The sequence below is a fragment of the Hyaena hyaena genome, unplaced genomic scaffold (assembly GCF_003009895.1).
Source record: "Hyaena hyaena isolate Hyena2069 unplaced genomic scaffold, ASM300989v1 scaffold_171, whole genome shotgun sequence".
Lineage (NCBI taxonomy): Eukaryota > Metazoa > Chordata > Mammalia > Carnivora > Hyaenidae > Hyaena > Hyaena hyaena.
Window position 1 is genome coordinate 1,820,902 of NW_024080803.1, and position 20,333 is coordinate 1,841,234.

Consider the following 20,333-nt stretch of genomic DNA (forward strand, 5'->3'; position numbering starts at 1 on the left):
GAAAGACTGAAAGAGAGAAAAGCAGAAACTCCAGGATTTCTAAGTGTTTTTGACAAGCCTGAAAGAAACTGCTAAAAGTTACTCCTTGCTTCCTGAATGATCTCACCCCTTCCCTGGAGATGACTACATGACCTCCGCACACAGGCAGAGAGTAAGCAACAGCTGAGATTATTGAAGAGATTAATTTCCCCATACAGGGCAGTTTCCCCCTTTTCGCATAGGCAGCAAGTCAATAAATAATTAATGCTTGTTAATCTTTTAGCCATTTCTCCCGTTGTAAAAAATTAATTGGTCTTCCATCATCTATTGCACTGTAACCTGGAGGTATTTGGCCCCTGTCCACCACCTGCTGAGACACGCTCCTCTTGCTGCTCATTGGTGTGCAGTTATGCTCGGCAGTCGTGCCCAGCCCCCAGGTTCAAGGCATGAATGGGAGCGCACAGTGCTGTGGCAGGCACCTCCGGGGGGGAGCCTCGCACACACACTGTCTCTTTCTTCCAGAAAGCTTGGGGAGTTTGCAAGCACTCCTTCTCACATCTCCTCCCTAGTTGCTGAGACTCTCATTTTGCAAAAGAGGTTGAGCAAGATTAGTGATGAGCTGGGAGAGGAGCACCATCTCTCTCCAGGCCCCAATCTAGGGACATCAGATGGCCTGGGATCGCTCTCTCTCTGGCTTTTGCCGCTGAACCTCAGTATGCCTGAGCAGGACTATCAGATCCACAGGAGGTGAAATGGGGAGGGTCAGAAAGGGAAGGCTTGGTCTCTCCAGCCTCGACTACTACATTTCCCCCTCTTTTAACTCCTAAGTCAGTACCCCCTCCAGGAAGGTCTCCTAGGTTAAACCAGTCTGACATTCCCACCCCAATGCCTGACTCACCCTTTCTTCTCAATGCCCTTTCGTGATCCTGATAGTAGAGTCCTGTTGATTAGTAGTTGTCTCCTTTGTTTTCTTAAATTAAAACTTAAGCCCCAGGAGGTAGGGCAGTACTTACATTTGCTCTGTATCAAATATACCAAGCCCTTGTATGGCTGCAAAGAGTAATATAGGAGAGATGGGGGCATCATCTGAAGAAAAGGTCAATGAGAGCAGACCACAAATCAGCACCTGGAATTGCCCCTCTTGAAAGCCATGTAGCCAGACTGTGGGCCTGCTAGACAGTCACTCCCTGAGTCCCACCCCCGACTCCTTTACTACTTATGAGTAATGTCATTTAACCTTCCAGCCCCAGGATCTCATCTGAAAAAAAAATGCTTCCCCCATAAGGCTGTTATAAGGATGACATGAGATGGTGCATGTGGACTGTGTTTGCAAACTGTAAAGCGCTAAGTGAGTATGAGGATTTATTGTTCTCATCATCTGTGTGGCCCTGTCATTCTAGTACCTCGACTTAGAACCATCTTCAGAGACCACATCCTGTGCAGGCAGACACTATCCTTGGAAGCAGCATCAAACTACCTTAAGTGCTGATTCACCATCCTTCCCTCTAGTTTCTTAAGGTGGTTTGATGCTAGAACACAAAAATATCGGGATAGAATGATCCCTTGAGGTCAGCCAGCTCCTCTTTTCACAGGTAGGAAAAGTGACTCCATACTGCTTGACAGGGAGCTCCTTAATAGGAGCAAGTTTACTGCACGCTTACCTTGTGCTCGGATCTCTGCTAAGCACTTTGCATGGATCATCTAACTTAATCCTCATACAACTCTGTGGGGTCAGTGCAATTATTCTCCTCATGGTGTACACAAGATAACTGAGGCATTGAAGGTCACCAGCTCAAAGTATCAAAGCCAGATTCCAAGTGATTAGAGAGCCTTTGCTCTTGACCACACTCTGTGCCTCTGTACTTATCTTTCGAAGGCTGACTCTCCCTAGTAAAGAAACTATGTGAAACATACCCTATTAGTCACAGTATTCACTGAAGCCTAAAGCAGCATCCCTGCCATCTAAACTTCATGGTCACTCTCTTCTTCCTCTCCCTTTGCTCCTTTTCCAGAACAAGTCAGTCTGAAATCCTGTAGTGGAACTGAACAAGATAGGCTGCAGAGATGGGAGTGTGATGGTCCAGAATGGAGGTGATCAGAGCCCAAACACAGTGAAGAGGGCATCCATGCAGGGGCTGCCTGGCACAGCAATATTACAGCTCAAACAGGTAGGGCATCCTCAGGGGGACCGCCCCGCTGAATGCCTAAGGAGAGCACCCATGCACCCATGGACCAGCGTGGAATGTTGGTGCCCAGCAGAAAGAGGAGCGATTCTGTTTTTCTTTTGTTTTCTTTTGTTACGTTTATTTATTTATTTATTTATTTTGAGAGAGTGAGAGAGCATGAGTGGGGGTGGAAAACAGAGAGAGAGGGAGAGAAAGAGAATCCCAACCAGGCTTTGCAGTGACAGTGTGGAGCTCAACATGAAGCTCAATGACAAGACCATGAGATCATGATCTGGACCAAAATCAAGAGTCAGATGCTTAACCGACTGAGCCACCCAGGGGCCCCAGAAAGAGGAGGGATTTTGCACAGTGGGACAAACCAGCACAGGATACCCGAGTAACCTGCCTTGGTTAAAGAGGGCATCCTATGTGAATGCCGGTGGTAGTGCTATTGGGAGATTTATTAATGCAAAGAATTGACCAAATAAGCAAATATATTGAAGATAATGAGAACCAAGTCTTTCTCTATCAGTAAGGGGAGTTAAAGACACAAAATGAGAAAAACAATTAGAATGAACTTTGCAGTTTGGGGTTAGTGATAGAGTGTGGATTCATGGATTTCAATACATGGTTGTCTTGCTTAAGGGTGCTATGACTATGTGGGATAATTCTGCTTCTTTGGGGAAAATCTTGTTTGTCCTGGGGTATTGGAAGTCTAGTTTCAGGGCATATGATCTATGTATCCTAAAAGATGCTGGACCAGTGGCTTAGGTCATGATCTCACGGTGAGTCAGTGAGATGGAGCCCCGTGTCAGGTTTTGAACTGGGCTCCTCTCTGGGCGTGGAGCCTGCTTAATATTTTCTCTCTGTCCCTCCCCTGTGCACATGCGCGTGTCCATGCTCTCTCACCCTCTCTCAAAAAAGGAAAAGAAAAAAAAAAAGAAACAGGGAAGAAGAGGGAGAAGGAAATAAAGGCAACTTGACAAAATTATGGCATCTCCTTCTTAAGCATCACAGATGGTATCTTGTCTAAATTCTTTTTCCAGATACCACTGGATCTCAGTAATTCCACTGGGGACTACCCAAATGGCAAGATGGCTCCAGACTGACCCTTGTGTTTCCAATGTAGAAAAAATGGAGTGAACAATTCAAAAATTCCATATGTCCTTTAAGGGTCTGATACAATCATTCCACACCATTAGCAGAATTCAACAGTTTCTGTTACATAAAACATTTGCCCATCTCCAAGAAATTCAGCAATATCCCAAGGCTACTAAGGGGCAAGGGATTGCACCACATTGAATAGAAACTTTCCAGGAAGCTCCACCCAAATTTCATCCACAGTCCCTGTTGGGAACTGCATTAAGAGTTTCAGAATACTCAAAGATGGAATTTCAAGATGGCCTTTTATGGCTCACAGAGCACTCATTATATTCGAAAAGGAATACTATGGCAAGGAAGGCAAACAGACGTGCTTGCAAAAAGGCATGAGATTAAGAATGTGAAGGTGTATCCAGGAAACAATACACAAATAGTCCAAGATGGCCCAAGAACAGGGGACCACACAAGATTTTTCTTTCTTTTTTTTTTTTAAGTTTATTTATTTCTGAAAGAGAGAGAGAGAGGGTGAGAGGAGGCAGGGCAGGGAGAGAGGGAGACACAGAATCAGAAGCAGGCTCCAAGCTGTCAGCACAGAGCCCGATGTGGAGCTCGAACTCACAAACTGTGAGATCATGACCTGAGCTGAAGTCCAACACTTAATTAACTAGCCACCCAGGTGCCCCCACCTTTTTAAATGTTTATTTATTTTTTTAAATTTTTAAATGTTTATTTATTTTTGAAAGAAAGAGACAGAGACAGAGTGCAAGCCGGGGAGGAGCAGAGAGAGAGCAAGGCACGGAATCTGAAATAGGCTCCAGGCTCTGAGCTGTCAGCACAGAATCTGACGCAGGGCTTGAAACCACCAACTGTGAGACCATGACCTGAACTGAAGTCGGACGCTTAATGGACTTAGCCACCCAGGCGCCCCATCACACAAGATTTTTCTATACAGTTTTGAGACAAAATATAGTCAGAAAACAAGTAACTAAGGGATAAATGCAGATTTGAACCTCTGAGAAATCTTGCTGCCACGACACAACATAAAAGTCATAGAGACATCTTTTAAGGCATTACCATGAGCCAAAGACTTATGGAACTCATATCTCTTATACCTGCATTTTGCCTCTAACTGGGACTTTGCTGGAGACAATGCCTTGACCTAAAAGAATGAGTCCATGGTGGGAATACTGGGCTCCAAGTTAGGGCAGTGGAGGTAAGGATTACTAGCCTGTTAATATCTCTCAAGTGCCAGCACATTCTACCTGCATTTGGCAATCCCACTGAGCACGGGGTCAGGACACCTGAGCTCCAGACCTGGCTCTGCCACTTGTTTGCAGTATGGCTTTGGACGACGTCATAACTTCTATGAATCTTGAATTCCTTGGCCATAAACTGCAGATAGAGTATCTGCCCTGCTTACCTCACAAGACTTCTGTAGATGAAGCAATGCACAAAGCACTTTGTCAACTATTAAGCATTAGTGAAAGGTAATGCGCTATTATTATGACTCTAGGTAGCCATAGTCCTTCTCTGTTTTTGGTCTCTTTCCCTTTGCAGGCTGACAACCTCAGCTTCTTTCCATGGGACCCTCTGAGTCAGGAGTGATCTCTCCCCACTGAGGTGTCTGCTCACTACCCTATCTCTCAGAGTCAACCATGAAGAAGTATCTGTGACTCTCCTCTGGGGCCCCCAACCCAGAACACTTGAGTCCCACCCACCTTAGGCCATCACACAATCTAGGGAAAACACCTTGGTCTTGCTCCAAACTCACAGAGTCAACCAAACTATGGTAGAGATAAAGTCCTGCTTGGTGAATTTGGGTTTTGCTATTCTTTTGGTAGTGGTGGGTGCCATAGCTACGGCTGTGCCATTGTTTACACAGCCTATTAAGGTTCTATTTTCCTTAAGACATTTTTCTTCTATTCCATCCAGAGCTGACTTGTTCAGAGCTCAGGACTGCTAAAGACAGCAGGGCCAAGCCAAGGACCTCCCAGTGTCTACTCAAGGAAAACCCATATTAAGGGAGAACCTTAACGTACGTAGGTGCTGAAAGAAAACAAAGTCGGTTCTCATCCATCTCCCTACTCAGGCCCCCATGACCAAGTTTCTCTCTTTCTCCCAAAGAGGCAATCAGAGATTATGAAATGCCTTCATGGAAAAAACAGCCACAGGGCACTAGCGTAATGGGATTGTATCCAAAATCATTATGTCATGAAAAGTTTCCCCAAGTACACACAGGCTGTTTTCCAGCATTTATCCCAAATCACTTTTTATTGGGAGATGGGATTGAGGAGGCGGTTTATAGCCAGAGAGATACACAATCCCCCAATTCATCCCTTTTGGCTCTGGATCCTCTCATATTATAAAGGGTTAGTCCTCAGCCCCAAGGCATTATGCTCTCCTCCTGACTGTCTCTCACCATCACCCTTTTTTTACATGTTTATTTATTTATTTATTTATTTAATGTTTCATTTATTTCTGAGAGAGAGAGGGAGAGAGAGAGACAGCGTGAGTGGGGGAAGGTCAGAGAGAGAGGGAGACACAGAACCTGAAACAGGCTCCAGGCTCCAAGCTGGCTGTCAGCACAGAGCCCGCCATGGGGCTCGAACCCATGAACCGTGAAATCATGACCTGAGCTGAAGTCAGATGTTTAACCAACTGAGCCACCCAGACGCCCCCCTTTTTATGTATTTAGAGGCACTCTTGATAAGAGATGTGTGGAACTGGCATTTGTGTCTGTCCTATTTCACAAAGAGCAAGCCCTCTAAAGTTGGGGGGTGAGAACAATGCTATCTCTGTGCAGGACATGCGCTAGGCTGGGCGCCCCAGGAGAGGGAGAGGATGGTGTGATGTAACGTCATGAGCGCTAGTCTGGGAGTGCTGGTTCCGGCCCTGTCATGAAACAACAGCTCACCTACAGGATCTGGAGGTAGCACTGAAATGATCTGCCAAGTTCCCTATAGTTACAAAATTCAGTGAGTCTCCGAAAGGACTGTCAGCCTGATTGTGCTGAACAGGACACTCTTGAACATGAGGGAACCCTAACCATTTTTCAGGAGCCAGCATTTTATTACTATTGAGAGAGGGGAGTTAAGGAATGTAACTGAAGGAGGGGTAGGTGGACGGAGAGGCAGGTGCAGATAGTAATTTTCTGCAGACGCTTAGGGAGATGACTGGTCCACCCAGTTTAGGGGCCAGTTCAAATGGCCTGGAGTTAACTATATGAAAATCAAGGGAAGGGGTGGAATCTCAGGAATGAGGCCACTGCCTACTCACCTGTAACAGAGAGGATCATTAGTAGCAATGGTCCCGAGAGAGCTGTGTGGGTAAAGGGTAGCCTGAGTACAGGGAACGAAGCTGAGTAACCATGAGAGCAAGAAGAGTTGTCTCTTAGGGCATCTGGGTGGCTCAGTTCCTTAAGCATTTGACTCTTGATTTCATCTCAGGTTGTGCTAGGTGTGGAGGCTGCTTGGAATTCTCTCTATCTCTCTCCCTCTGCCCCTTCCCCACTTGCAATCTCATGCTCTCTCTCTCAAAAACAAAACAAAAAAAAAAGTTATCATTTTACTGCCTCACCCACATGAAGATTGCCAGGTTCCAACAAATTCTGGTTTTTTGTATTTGATGGTTGGTTAATTTTCATAAAATACCCTGAAGAAATGTATACACATGAAACAGATATGCTAGATTTTGTACAGCTTTAAGAAGCAACTATCTGATTGCTGAGTATCTACCTGTGCAGACTGTAGCTTTAATAACCTTCTAACCCCTGGCCAAATCCTTCTGGGGATCATATCTATGGCAATGGGGAATTCCCAAAATCAACTCAATCCAGCCTCCACACGAGATATTAATATGAATGCCATGTTGATAGGATAGAGATAGTATTAATAAGTTTCCTGGTTTCAACACTGCAGCAAGAGTAGGGGAAGTCCCTGGCGTAGAACAAAGTTCAGTTGCTTTACTTCCCACTTTCACTTTGTTTTTCAAATAATCGTTGGCCTTTATACCTAGAGAACCCAGGCTTGCCTCCATCGGGGGACCCTCGGAGAACCCTTCATACAGAACGGAAGGATCAGGCCCCTCAAGGGTGCTGGAGATCATGCAACACTAGAGCCAGGGGGCAACTGACTCAAGTAATGGTCAGTTCAGGTCCAAGAATGGCACTAATATTGGGTATGTATTTCCCACCAACAAGGACATTTTGCTATATAATAACTAAGCAATGTAAAAATCGGGAAATTCAGCATTTACCTTACTATCATCAAATCCCCACACCCATTCAAGTTTTGCCAGTTGTCCCAGTGCTGTCCAGGACAGCACATGGCTTTGGTCATCCTGTCTCTTTACTCCTCTTTAATCTGGAACATTTCCCTGGCTGTCCCTGACTTTCGTGGCCTGGGCACTTATGAAAATTATATGACAGTTACTTTGTAGACTGTCCCTCCATTTGAATCTGTCTAATGTTTCCTCATGATGAGATCCAGGTGATGCATATTTTTTTATTTTGGCAAAAGTGCCCCAGAAGTGATATTAAGTTCTGCTTGCATTCTACTAGTCGGTACCTGATTACACTTGGCCTTACTACAGCTGATGCTAAGTTTGTTTCCTTGGTTAAAGTGGTGTCTTCCAGGCTTCTCCACTATGAAGTTGTTCCTTTTCTCTTTCTAGGTAAGAGACTATTTGAGACTACAAAAATACTCCAATCTGCATCAAACTTTCACCCACTAGTTCTAACATTCGTTGATGTTTCTTGCCTGAGCTGCGATGATGGGTGCCAAATGGTGACATTCTAATTTCGTCTTTCCTTCTAAGTGTATTATCTGGCATTGCACTCAAGGAGAGGCTTTCTTGAGCCTAAGTGTCCATCAACAGACGAATGGATCAAGAAGATGTGGTTTATCTATACCATGGAATACTCCATGGCAATGAGAAACAATGAAATCTGGCCATGTGTAGCAACATGGATGGACCTTGAGGGTGTTATGCTGAGCGAAATAAGTCAGGCAGAGAAGGACAAATATCATATGTTTGCACGTATAGGAGGATTAGGAGGAATTTGATGGAGGAACAAGGGGTAGAAGAAGGGGGGAAATGGTGGGGGAAAGGGAGAGAGGCAAACCATGAGAGACTCTTGAATGCTGACAAAAACTGAGGACTGATGGATGTGGGGGGGAGGAGGGAGGGGCATGGAGGAGGGCACTTGTGGGGATGAGCACTGGGTGTTATGTGGAAACTAATTTGACAATAAACTATTTGTAAAAAAAAAAAAAAAAAAAAGGAGAGGCTTTCTCTTCTCTTCCTTTGCTTATTCCCTTAAATAAGCAAACAAGAAGTCCCTACAGACTCCTGGATTCAACTTTATACAATGGGATATATTTGGTTACTGACATCATTCATTTTCATGTTCAAGTTATACCAGATTTGGTCATGGGGAACCCCTGCGGGCTGGCTTCTGGGTCCTCTCTACCTGTATCCATCACTCTATGAGCACTTCCTTACTTTCTAGCACAAGAAGAAATTCCAGGATCATCATGTCCTTTCTCTGCCACACACATGAAATCTGTCATTTCCCCAAGGAGCCCTGGCCCATTTTAGTGGAGAATGGAATTTAGAATCAAAGATCTGAGCTCTAAGTTTGCTTACTGCCATTAGGGGATCGCTGTTCTCAGGAACTCTTGGTGGTGAGGATGCACGCCTGCACACACATGCACACACCACATACCACACAACACACACATTTAATCTATTGTGACAGGAAAATCAATGGCTGCATAAAGGTGGTCAACAGGGATGGGAAAGAGGAATTATAAAGAGGCACAAGGAAACTTCTGGGGTGATGGATATATTCATATGTCAGATTTCAGCAAAATGCGCATTGTAAATATATGCACTTAATTATATGTAAATTATACTTTAATAAACCTATTAAAATGTTGACATCCCATATGATAATGTTGACATTACCATATGAAGTAAGCGATATTCTATGGATATCTAATACCCAGGCTTCTGAAGTATTACTTAAAGAACAGTAATGAGTAGAATTTTACATCAAGAAATTCCTCCTAGGTTCAATAAATGTAAAGTAAGAGTGATTTTTATAGCCCTTTAGACATTTTTACTAAATTAAAATATGGAATGTGAGTTTTGTTTCTTTGGAATTTTTATAATGTTTAATAAGTGGAAATCCATTCCGAATACAAATTTTTATTCTAAATATAAGTGAATTCTCTGAAACAATGGTAATGATCAAAATCCGTAATGACTATGTAAGAAAAATCATTTGCACTCATGAAAAACATTTAGCAATTTCTTTTTTAAGCTTTGTGACAAAAGAAATATGTACTTCAAAATATACTCAAAAAATCCTGGGGCTCCTGGCTGGCTCAGTCAGTGGAGTGTGTGACTCTTGATCTCGGGGTTGTAAGTTCAAGCCCCATACTGGGTGTAGAGATTACTTAAAAATAAAATCTTTTAGGAAGTCTGGGTGGCTGAGTCGGTTCAGCATCCAACTCTTCACTTCAGCTCAGGTCATGATCTCACAGTTCATAAGATCGAGTCTCATTTCAGGCTCTGTGCTGATAGTGCCGAGCCTGATTGGTTTTCTCTCTCTCACACTCTCTCTGCCCCTCCCCTGCTCATGCTTGCTCTCTCTCTCGTTCCCTCTCAAAATACATAAACATTTAAAATAAATAAAAATAAGGATAAAATCTTTTATTAAAAAAGTCTTATATACCATTTGACCCAATAATTCCACACCTAGTAATTTATCCTAGGAAAGAAATCAGAGACACACCCAAAGATCTATGGATAAGAGTATTCATCACAATATTATTTACAATATGAAGAATTGTAATCAATCTAAATGTGTGACAAACTATGGCGCAACAATACAGTAAAACTTAAAGTGAATGTTAAACTACTATAAAATGTTAAATGGCACGGAGAAAGTCTGTTATATATTTTAAGTGAAAAAACAATATGAATATAATCCCATTTCTCTGGAGGGGGGAATAAACAAAACATATTTGCATATACATATGAGTGTATATTTAATTTATGTGTATTTTTTTATATATGTAAGTATACCAACATATTGATGGTTGTTACTTCTGACTGATAGGATTGTAAATCTTTTTCTTGGTAGTTTTCGGTATTTTCCAACTTTTATCCAATCATAGGTATGTATGTATGTATCTGTAGGAACCCACCATATCTTATCTATAACTCAGAAATCCAAAAAAGCTTTCAAGATGAAAAGTTTTAGTAAAGTGAGTGCCAGCTCATTTTGCAACAAAAAGCTGGCCTGAACTGACATGAGATTTTACATAGTTTATAAGTATTCATATTTTCCTAGTCTATATTTATCTTATATTGTGCAAACATGCTTATATTTCACTGCAGAACAGGTACTGCCCCAAACTCCTGGAGGTGCTATGTAGTATTTCTATATGTATCATTCTAACATTCAAAAACATCTGAACCCCAAAGAATCTCTCCCCGAGAATTTCAGATAAGTTATTATGGACAATGTTTTGTGATCTGGGGAAGAAGGAAGGAAGGAGAGAAGGAAAGAGGGAGGGAAAGAAGGGAATCATTTGTTATCTGGGTAGAGTAAAAAAATCCTCGAAGGGGTGTCCAGGCCAAATTACATGTAATAAGAAGTTAAAACATAACTTGTGGTGTTGCTTCTGCCAAAGCTCTTCAGCCAAAGGCCACGGGAACGCACAGGTTGGGCTGCCCACCTGTCGCAGGAAGAACGTGCATGTGAGGGAACCATGGAGAGTCTCAGTAAGAGGGTGTCAGCTTGCCGTAAGATTTAGCCTTTTATTCTGTGACTTGCAGGAGGGCTCAAGGGAGGAGGAGATCACACTAGAGTAGTTGCTTTCAGAAAGTGGGTGCAGTTGTATCTCAGTAAGTCTTCTCCAGCAGAGGGGGGGGCCAGAATGAGGATAGAGCCGTCATTGGTAAAGAAGCAGTCATTTCCTGCAGCCAAGAGAGGGTGTGCTTGACATTTGTATGAAGTGCAGTGACTTGTTTTTGTCTGTGCTCAGACACGGTTCTAAAGCCACCTGGCTCTACCTCATTTTATCATGGCGTCAGAGCACTCTGAGGTTGGTTCTTCTGTCCAGTGGGAGAATAACATAGCCCAGCCTTGAGTGCCAGGCCAGCTCCTGAATGTCAGGGGCTATGCTTTTTTTTTTCTTTCTCATCTCAATGTCAGCTGAGGCCCAGAACTGTGGTAAAAAGGGGATCAGGGGCCCCACATTCTAAAGAGAGAGTGACTGGGGTGCCTGGGTGACTCAGTCAGGTAAGCTTCTGACTTCAGCACAGGTCATGATCTCATGGTTCGTCAAGCCCCACAGTCAGGCTCTGTGCTGACGGCTCAGAGCATGCAGCCTGCTTCAGATTCTGTGTCTCCCTCTCTCTCTGCCCCTCTCCTGCTCATACTCTGTCTCTCTCACTCTCTCAAAAATAAATAAACACCAAAAAAATTAAAGAAGGGATGACAACATCAGTACAGAACTTGATAAGCTGGACACAAATACCAATCCAGTAACCCTCAGCCCATCACCCACTTGAGGCTTGAAGACCAATAGGCATAGATTGGAGCGAGGAGTTTGTTAGAGAGAATATCACTCATGGAGGCAGGAGGGGTTTCGAAACCCTCACCCTTAGCCACAAACCACAAAAACGTTCAAAGGTGAGAACCTCAGGAATCTCTAAAGGTGAAGGGCTGGCCAGATCCCGGCTTCAGAGAAGGGGAAGGAGGGAGACTGGGAGAGAGCTGTGTGTGAGACCATGGACCACACTGACAGGTACCACCTCCAGGGCAGAGCCCCAGCAGGCACTGTCTGCTGGGGGGAGGGCAGCTGGGAGCCAGGGGATGAGAAGCATCAAAAGACACAGGTAGGGGGCGCTAGGTGGCTCAGTCAGTTGAGCATCAGACTTCAGCTCAGGTCATGGTCTCAAGACTAGTGGGTTCAAGTCCTGCATCAGGCTCGCTGCTGTCAGTGCATCAGCGCAGAGTCTGCTTCAGATCCTCCGTCCCCTTCTCTCCCCCCACCCCCACTCATGCTCTCTCAAAAATAAATAAATATATTTTTAAAAAGACACAGGTGGGCTAAACTAGACCCAGGGCCCCAGCACTGAGACCTCCAGGGAGCCACAGGAACTGCCCCACAGCGAGCCAGAATGAGGTCAGCTGCCATCTCAGAGGCCACCAAGACGAGATTCCATCCTGCTTCCCCTCCTCCATCTGCAGGGAAGTCAAAAGCAGACTTGTGAATGGAGAAGGAAGAGCGGAAGGGAAAAGAAGTAAAAATAGTGAGAAAGCGGGGCGCCTGGGTGGCTTAGTCAGTTAAGCGTCTGACTTTCGCTTAGGTCATGATCTCATGGTTCGTGGGTTCGAGCCCCGCGTCGGGCTCTGTGCTGACTGCCAGCTCAGAGCCTGGAGCCTGTTTCAGTCTGTGACTCCCTCTCTCTCTGACCCTCCCCTGCTCACTCTCTCTCTCTAGAAATAAATTAAAAAAATAAATAAAAAAAAAATAAATCTTTAAAAAAAAAAAAATAGTGAGAAAGCCACCCATGCCCTCCTCCCTCACCCGTCTCCCAGACTGAGACAGGTGCCCCCAGGGACAGGGGACCAGCTCTGGGTCAGGCCGGAGACTGAAACTTGAATAACTCAATGGACTGGGCTCAGTAATAGCTCCAAAACAAAATGTTTTTAATATTTGAGAAGGACTAAGAAAGCTACAGGATCAACCAACGACAGCAGTAAGGAGAGGAAATAGGGATTCAGACAAAAGCAATGGTGTGAAAGAATAAAGTCGCTTTCTGCTTGTGCCCAACATGTATGGTTTGTTCAGTAAGCCACTAACAGTTATGCTGGCAAGTTTTTTAAATGTACAGCCTTTTGGGGGACAGTTTGGAGTGTACAGAAAAAAACTGAGCAGAAAATGCAGAGAATTCCCATACCCTCCTTCTTATCCCACCCCACACAACCACCCACAATCTTCCCTATTATTAACATCTCGCATTTGTGTGATGAACTTGTAATAGCATGAGGCCAATAAACCAAGATTGATACGTTATTACTGACTAACATCCACAGTTTAGGGCCGATTATTTATGTTGTACGTTCTATGGACTTTGGATGTATACACACCATTATTTTTCTGTATCATACAGAAGAGTTTCATTGCCCTAAAATCCCCTGTGCTCTGCCTCTTCACCCCTCCCTAACTCTCCCCAGCCCTTGGCAACCACAGATGTTTATATTTTTCCAAAGTTTGCCTCTTTCAAAACATCATATAGTTGGAATCATCTAGTATATAGTCTTTTCAGACTGGCTTCTTTCACTTAGCAATATGCATTTAAAGCTCCTCCAAGCCTTTCGATGGCTTGAGAGCTCATTTCTTTTTTTATCACGGAATAATATTCCATTGTATGTGTCCCAAACTCTGTAGTCTACAGGTTGTTTATCCATTTACCTATTGAAAGACATCTCGGACAATTCCAACTTTCAGCAGGGATGAATAAAGCTGCTATAAACACTGATGTGGAGGCTTTTGTGTGGACCTAAGTTTTCAAACTCCACTGGGAAAATAACTAGTAGCCCCATTTGTAAAAGATTTTGTTGAGCTTTGTAAGAAACTGCCGAACTGTCTTCCAAACTGGAGGGGCTATTCTGCATTTCCACCAGCAGCGAGTGAGACCTCCTTTTCCTCCACACCCTCACCAGTACTAGTTTAAACAGTGGTTTTTGACTTTAGCCATTCCCATAGGTGTTTTGCTAGTATGTTTTAATTTTATTTTAGCCATTATCATTGTTTTGCTAGTAATTTTTTTATTTTTTAAAGCATATTTATTTATTTTTTCTGAGAGAGAGAGAGAGAGCACAAGCAGGGGAAGGGAACAGAAAGGAAGAGAGAGAATCCCCAGCAGGCTCCATGCTGTCAGCATGGAGCCCAACGCAGAGCTCGAACTCACAAACTATGAGATCATGACTGGAGCTGAAATCAAGAGTTGGACACTCAACCACTTGAGCCACCCAGGTGCCCCTTTTGCTAGTAAATTTTTAAACCAGCTTTCCAGCAAAGTGGAAACTGAATTTTTGCCAGTTTTCATGGTGGAAATGCTCCCACCACCATCAATGTAAACAACAAAGTGATGTCACTGAACGCAGAGTCAGGAAGAGATGTGAGGGGTAAAGCACCTGTACAAATGCTCAGTACAGAGAGTGGGCTTAACCATTCTGGACAAATCTTTCTGTCATCTTAGACTAGATGGCCACTACTAGATCATGACATTGATGTCCTGGTGCTCAGAGAGGGGAAATCATGTAAGCAGCTTCCTCTACAGAATACGGGCTTAGTTAGGCTAACTGCTGTCTTTTACTAATTTTTTTAATGTTTATTTATTTTTTGAGAGACAGAGCATGAGCGGGGGCGGGGGGGGCAGAGAGAGAGGGAGTCAGAGAGTCTGAAGCAGGCTCCAGGCTCTGAGCTGTCAGCACAGAGCCCAACGCTGGGTTTTAACTCACGAGCTGAGCCGCAAGATCATGACCTGAGGCAAAGTCAGACTTTGTGGCCACTGAGCCACCCAGGCGCCCCTAGGTTAACTGCTGTCTGAATGATAAAGATGCTAAGGGTAGCAACCAGGCATTTGGCAATCACTAAATCATTTTTATCAATGTCTGGTGCTATAGCACGTTTTCCAATCTCTCTAAAATCATGCCTCAAGTTCTCTAAAGAGCTTTATGCCACCAAGACCCTGCCACCCTATATCTTCCTTCTGTTGAGCCATTTGGGGGAAACTCCTCTTTCTCCCTCACCTTTCCTCATTTGTTCTATCCTCATTGAAGAATCTAGCTGATGACCATTTGATGGAATCATTTAGATGAATACTGATCTAGAAACCATGAGAAGACCCCCAACCCCTTGCCTCAGCCTCCTGTTCTGACCTCTCCCCATTTCTTGCAGCTCCCCCCATAACTATTCTGCGATCATCCTTTTTATCTCCACGGCCAATGAGGTTTCCACGGCTTCTGGGAGGACATCTGATGAGGTGTTAAGCTTTCTGAACTAGGAAGACAGTTGTATGTACACAGGATTATTTTTTAAAACCTCCATAAGGGTTCAATTATATAACTGATTCTTCTCTTCCTAGAGCATTTTTCTTAGTCATCAATAATTGGAGTTGGTAATGATTGTTCAATGATTTAGTATTCAACAATTATTTGATTCAAGCTAAATTTAGCCTTTATGTGTGAGATGATGCTTTCAAGTGTGACCAATGCTCTGCAAGAATGAAACAGGTGAAGCCATGAAGTCAAAGCAGGAGCGTGGAAGCCAGACTCCTGGGCGACAGTAATCCTAATCCACTTGCATAGAGGGAAACTTTAGTGCAATAGGGGCCATCATCCCAGATAAGTGAAGTAATTTGTCTAAAAGGAAAATGGTGGGGGCGCCTGGGTGGCTTAGTTGGTTAAGCATCTGACTTGGGCTCACGCTGTGATCTTACAGTCTGTGAGTTGGAACCACGCTTCAGGTGAGCTCAAGCCCTGCTTTGGGTGAGCCCCACTTCTCTCTGCCCCCTCTCTCACTTGTGCCCTCTCTCAAAAAATTAATTAATTAATTAATTTAAAAATTAATTAAAAAATAAAAGGAAAATGGCTCTCCACAGCCCTTAAGTTCCCTGCTGGCATCCTCTGCTTTGAGCCCAGCTCTGATCTTGGGCAGATTGTGCAACCCCCGGAGATCAATTTCCTCATCTGTTACCTGAGACCACAAGCCTTTCATGATAGGCAGGTGGTCTGGCTCAGAGGGCACAGCCATGGTTGGAAGCAGGCTAGAGGGAATTTAAGACTGGTTTTGTCACCATTGGTTCTATGTGACCTTGACTGAGCAAAGCATTTAATCTGAACCTGTTTCTCTCTCTCTCTACTAAATAAGGGCAGTGATGATGATGGGCTAGGAAGTTACAAGACGTCCACTGTAACTCCCAGCCCATAAATGACCTATTAAATCTGATCTGAACCCCAATCTCTTGGCCTACAAGGGTTCACAGTCCTTTTCACAATTTCCGTGAATTCCTGTGCCTCCCTTTTCAAGATTGAAAACCTTGCCTCCAGGTGTCTCTTGCTGCCTGTTACCCCTGTTCTGTCCCACATCAACCCAGATGTAAGCCCAGCCCCTGACTGTCATGAAAAATGTACTTGTATACAAGTACCTCATGGATTCAGAGAAACTCAATAGGGAGCAGGTGGCCATGGAGTGGAGGTCACTTCACACTTCTCCTGCACCTCCCTAGCATAATGCACAAACCCTCTCCATGCTCGTGCAGCGCCTGAGTCCCCCTAAATTTCAGCTTCTGTTCCAAAGTACAGATCAAAATATTTCCCCAACAAATCAGCTTTCTCCTTCCAAGGGAAATGTTGTTCAATAAACTGATCCCCATTTGGGTATAGTTATAATAACTTGCACAGATGCACTCTGTTTATAGGGCACTTTAAAGGCCATTTCATTCAAGCCTCATAACAACCCTGAGAGGTACGATTTTACAGGTGGGGAAACTGAGGCTCAGAGACATTAAGTGACCACCAATATTGCACACCTGGGAAAGGTTGGGCCTGAATTCAACACCAGGCTGATTCGAAGCCTGTGCTTTTCCTTCCATCATCTTCTCTTGATCTCAGATGCTGAGGATCCCCTCATGACTCACCAGGATTTTCACCTGCTCCGGGAAAGACATTGACACGCCATCCTATCCCTACCCAGAGGGTAGAAAACCCTACCTCTATACGCACCCCCTCCCTGGGGGAAAGCCTTGTTCTCTCACCACCAAGGAAGCAGCAACAGTCTTCGAAAGGTCTTCCCCAGGAGCAGAAGGAGACAAGCTGCTTAACAGAGAACTCAGGTCAGGAGGGAGACATGTTCTCTGGCATTTCTCCTTCCTATATTTGTTATTCTATGTCCCTAATCAACCCCCTCACTCCCTCCTCCCTCAACTCCAACAATTCCCAGCCAGGACATCCATGCTCTGCCAGCAAGGAGAAACTTGTGGTATGGGACACAGGGACAAAGCAAGAGGCAGATGGGCCAGGAGTCGGGGCAAGCACAAGAGGAAGGCGCAGGGTCAAGTCCGAGTCAGGCTCTGGAGTACCACCCAGGCCAAGACAAGAGTGGAAGCCAGTGACGCAACGGGAGCAGAGCACTGTGAGTGCATATTATATGTAAAAGCATTTTAAGGATTGACAATTAATTCTCAGGTAACAAGGATAACAAGGAGAGAAGTAGGAATCTATCTTAGCAGAATACACTTCAGAAATCTGTTTGGGGGCACCTGGGTGGCTTAGTCGGTTAAGCGTCCGACTTTCGCTTAGGTCATGATCTCACGGTTCGTGGGTTCGAGCCCCGCGTCGGGCTCTGAGCTGACTGCCAGCTCAGAGCCTGGAGCCTGTTTCAGAGTCTGTGACTCCCTCTCTCTCTGACCCTCCCCTACTCATGCTGTCTCTCTCCTAGAAATAAATAAAACATTTTAAAAAAATTAAAAAAAAAAAAAAAGAAATCTGTTTGATTTTGGAATGCAACGTGCCTCATACAGGACTTTCACTCTGTGACCAAGTTGGGCTCAGACTGGCAATAAAATGCAGTTATAACCTCCTGAGCACACTCCCCACCAGCTGACCGTGGCAGGAGGTGGCAGAGAAATGTGCTGGGTGGTCTGGGTAAATCAGCCTTGGATTAAAGATTGGCTATGGATAATACAGAAAACAAATACCAACAAAAAGTCAACAGTTGACCATGCTACCTAAAATATGGGCACAGCAGGGGAGTAGGAGTGGGCAGGTCTCAAGGCAGAGGCCACTCCACTGTACAAATGTGAAGAGTATTTTTAGATCATCACCCAAATTATTCTAACCTTATATTTACACAGCACTTTACAATTTAGCCAACAATTTCATGGACATCATTTTATTTAGGGAAGTAGTAGTCCAGACTCCAGAGTTAAGGTGCTTCGTTTCAAATCAGCCCTACCACATGCTCTTATGTGACTTTATGAAAATTATTTGCTTCCTCACCTCCCGGGTTCCTCATTCATGCAATGGAGATGGTTTGTTTTTAAATTTTTTAATGTTTATTTATTTTTGAGAGAGAAAGAGAGCAAACAGGGGAGGGTCAGAGAGAGAGAGGGAGACCCAGAAACTGAGGCAGGCTCCAGGCTCTGAGCTATCAGCACAGAGCCCGATGTGGGGCTTGAACCCATGAACTGTGAGATGAACCTGAGCCAAAGTTGAACGCTTAACCCAGGTGCTCCACAATGGAGATCCTTAATGATTCTCATCTCATGGGGTTCTTATGAGGACTCAAAGAAATACCCATTCATTCATTCAGCAGAGTTCTGAGCAACTCCTTGATGCCAAACACCATCCTAAGCACAGGGAACAAATTATACTGAAAGCTTTTCTCTCTGTGGAGTGTTCCCTCGGGTGGCGAAGACCAAAAATTGCCATAACAAATGAGTACGCTGCAGTGTAGATCAGGGGAAGGCAAGCTATGAACACACTTGAGCAGGCTGAGGAGGGCCACAGAAGCACTCCATCTGCCAGTGACACGGAGAGATACACAGACTTCCAACCCACATTTTTTACAGGCAAGCTCCCTGAGGCTCAGAGAGGTTGATGACCTGCCTAGGGCCACACAGCTAGCAAAGGCCAAGCCAGGATTCAGAGTCCGCCTTCTGACTCCGACCCCCAGGCTCTCTCCCGACCTCTTCTGCGGCTCCTTGAAGAGGAGAGAAGGCCAGGGATGGTGAGGCTTGGAGGGGACCCATCTGCAGAGAAGCTACTGTCACCACAGCTCTGATCCCTCCCTCCCCGCCCAACAAGCCTCCAGAACTTGCCCAGCAGGACACTCTGGGGCTGCTGTCAGCAGGGGCCAGCCTAGGCCGAGTGCCTGTTAGGAGGCCTCTTCCCGAAGGAGGCTCCTGGAGAAGGGTTCCCACGGCGTGGAGCCTGTCGTGGTGCCAAGGGGAGACACACCAGCCTGTTTTATTGACTTTCCAAGCAGTTGAGTCCTCCAGACCGGTGGTTAGAAGACAATGAACAGAAAGCAGCGCAGAGGCAGAATTGGCAGCCTGCGTCAACGGGACTGGGCAGCCCCCCAGGCATCGTCTTCTCTGGGGCCAGGGCAGCCACGGTACATGATGTCTGCCTCCTGCGGTCTCCTGGAGTCCTGGGCAGGCTCCAACGGCCAGCACTGCGCAGCAGCCTGTCTGCAAACAGGCAGGGAACACACTTCGTGCACACATACTTCAGAAGGGACCCATCTGGGCTAGAGCTCCAACAGGCCTCAAAGCCACGGCGGGGGAGGGGGGGATCGGCTGCCAGGCCAGGCCACAGCTGTGTGGGGCTGTGCCTCATTTGTAGACTTACAGCCCTGCCTTCTCCACAGCTGGGGCCATCTGACTCTCACTCACAGGCCAGGCCCCACCTGCCCCGAGGATTAATCTAAACACACAGGGAGGAAGCACAGTGTTACCCTCGGTAGCGGGCCCCATTGATGGCAGCAGGGGACCTGATGCCTTGCTTCTGCTCGTGACTGGCTCTATTTTTCTCTGTGCCTTCATAACTTGCTGGCCCTTCCAGGGAGCCCTGATTCCTCTAGTCTTGCTCTTTCCAGACTCCCCTTCCATTCACTGGAGTGTCAACCTTATCACTAGTGTCTAAGGCTCTGTGACATCTCGACAGGCTTCCAGATGCTACCTGCCTACCTTGTTGGGTCTTGGAATAACACCAGCACTGCTGATATATCCACTGGGTCCCACACTGGATCACCCCAGTGGGACTGCCATCGTGGCCCACCCACTTGATATCGTGCTCTGCCTGGCCAGATAGCAGACCCCCACCCCAGGACCTATGGGACCTGCATATCATACTCTTTCATCCACCCTGGGGAGCTGGCCTAGTTCCAGGGCCTAGCCTGCATCACACCACACTGCCCCTAACAGGGGCTGCCGGACCATGTTCCAAAATGCATGTTAAGGTCTGGGTTTCCTACCTCTGAGAACAGATGAAGACGG